We start from the raw sequence: 2,577 nt of genomic DNA on the forward strand, positions 1-2,577 counted from the left end.
GAAAACAGTGCCACTACGCGACAAATGGCGTTTTTTGCTCTCCACGGTTCGCGCGCTCTCTCTTTTGAGAATGGGAAGAGACCGATGAAAAAAGGAGAACAAACTGAACAAACCAGGAAAACCGAACCGAGCCGCCCGAACAGGGAGTGTTCCGGGTTTTTTCAGGGGATTTTTTGACTGATTTTGTCGGCAGGGACGTGGCGCGTTAAGCGACGCCAATCGAAACGCAAACCCGGTTTGTGTTCGTGCACTTTCGTCAGTGAAAAACGATCTGGTGGTTTGCGCGCGATCATCCCCAGTTCGGCCCATGGTTCTGGGTGAACGGAAGTAACTCCTCACCACTGCACTCAAGGGGCAGCCAAGGCGGAACAAACCGCGGTCATAATTATTTTTTTTTTCTCATAACTAAGCTACCATTTTGCTGTACAAATAGATGTAAAAGTGCTTTTATAACAAAACTTCAGCATTTTTTTGATATTTTGCACATCCAGAGGGCGCCACTGTGCGCAGTTTTTCCTGCGTTTCAGGTGCATTTTGTCTCAATCCCTATGATAGGTGAGAGTGTTATTGATAACGATTTTTTGTATTTGAATTTGAATCCTAAACATGTTGCATGCTTTAATCGAGTCAAAAATACAGTTAAAAAAACCAAAAAAAGTTTCTAAAAAAAACAAATGCGTGAGGTCAAATCACATGATCTCTATATATCTCTCTCTCTCGCTTTTTTGGTATTTAAATTGTATTTTCTGTAATTCATTCAGGTTATAAAATTATCTACTCTGTCAATGCATTGTATAAAAACTCAAGTTTAAGTGTTAGATAAATGCACATCCACCATTAAAATTGCAATTGTCGTTGAACTGCAAATATTAAACCAACAAATGTTGATCAAAATGTTAGTTTTTAAGGAAAAAACTAACCAATCAGAAGTTATTGAAAGTTTCACTCGTAGTGGCTACATTGCAAATTAGTATGTTTCAACTCCGTGAGAAACAATTTTGATAGTACAATTAACATAATCTCATTTGCTGTTTTGCTAGAGGAAAAAATCATTGCGCTTCTGAAACGTTCACCTTTTGCCAACGTATATCTGCTTCCTTCTTATGCAAATTTGGATCACTACTAGTCTGTAGTCCTGTTTTTTTGTCCTTTGATTTATCCTCTTCTTAATGCTTAATGATATCCCTGTGTCTGTAACAGGCAGAGTAAATGTATAATCATTTGCAACAAAAACGGGTAGTATATGTTAGATCTGAGTTCCATCACCAGTTGGGTTACAAAACAGGCAAGGATATCACATCAAATCAATATCAATTTATATACGGTGGTGTGAGCCATGGAATTCAACATAAAATTGTACATTTACATTTCGTTAAACATTACAGGAAATATTATTTAAAAAAAAGGCGAAGGAAAATCATACCTTTCCGTTCAAGTTAATATTCTCTTTAAGGTGAATTTTTGCTGCAACCCTACGCTAAAGATCATTGCACATAACCGTGGCATAAATGTATGTGTGTCAATATTGCAAAAAATATTCAGCAGAAAGATTGAACAATACTTTTTGCGAATTAAATAATTTACATTTCAGGCATTGATGCTTGTAAAAAACAGTTCAGTGCTTCGTTGGTACGTCTCTTTCTCGTCAATATTGTACAGTCATGTTCGCTGTGTTTGGTTCGCTATACCGCGCGAATACCAAAATATAAATATTATTTGCGGTTCGAAGTGGGTCCGGGCGCGTTTCACCATTACCATTATCATATGTTAGCGTATGTTTTAGGCACAAAATTGGAAATAAACAATTTTAAACCTTTTTTGTTCTTCATTACCAAAGTTAGAAAAACATGGTTTTTTTTTAGTTTTTTATTTAGTTACTGCCCAAAAACATTTGCTTATATAAATTCTATAATTTTTGTTTTACTTTTATTCAAAAGAAGACTTACTTATGTTGCTAATGATATATAATTTATCTATTTTACACCTCAATGCGCTATTAAAATAGTAAGTTGAATTGTGGGTGACTGACGAGCTGAAATTTTTTAGCTTTTTGGCAAGCCTTTTTTGATTTTTGGAGCTTTTTTGCATCTTCGAAGATATACAATGCCTAGAAGTCTACAATTTTGGAATTTTCTTAGCTAACTATTTGACTTTCAATCGGCAATATCAGATTAAGCAAAAGCGAATAAAACAAAAAACACTGGACTTATGATCGCCCTTGCGCCCTACGTGCCTTGGCCTGGGTGTCGAGCCGTCGCTCAAGTGACGCCGAATATCGAGCAGTTACGTAGGTGACAGTCCACCAGCCGTTTTGTTTTGCAGTTGCAATGCAGATTCTCTTGGGCTCGACGTCCAGGCGAACGCGGGTCTTTCTATTAGATTTCCTTTCGCTGTTGCTCTTCGTACCGCTCCGTCGTCGTTCGATCGTGTTATTTTGACAACACGCCCCCGTGGCCAGCAGTTACGGTACATCGTTTCATCAACGGTCAGCACGATGTCGTTTTTCCCTTAGTGGCGGAGTCGGTTCGAACCACTGCGTCCGTTTGGTTTGCCCGAGCTTGTGCCGCTTTCCAGTTA

This window comes from Anopheles nili, unplaced genomic scaffold (genome assembly GCF_943737925.1).
Source record: "Anopheles nili unplaced genomic scaffold, idAnoNiliSN_F5_01 U_low_cov_37, whole genome shotgun sequence".
Lineage (NCBI taxonomy): Eukaryota > Metazoa > Arthropoda > Insecta > Diptera > Culicidae > Anopheles > Anopheles nili.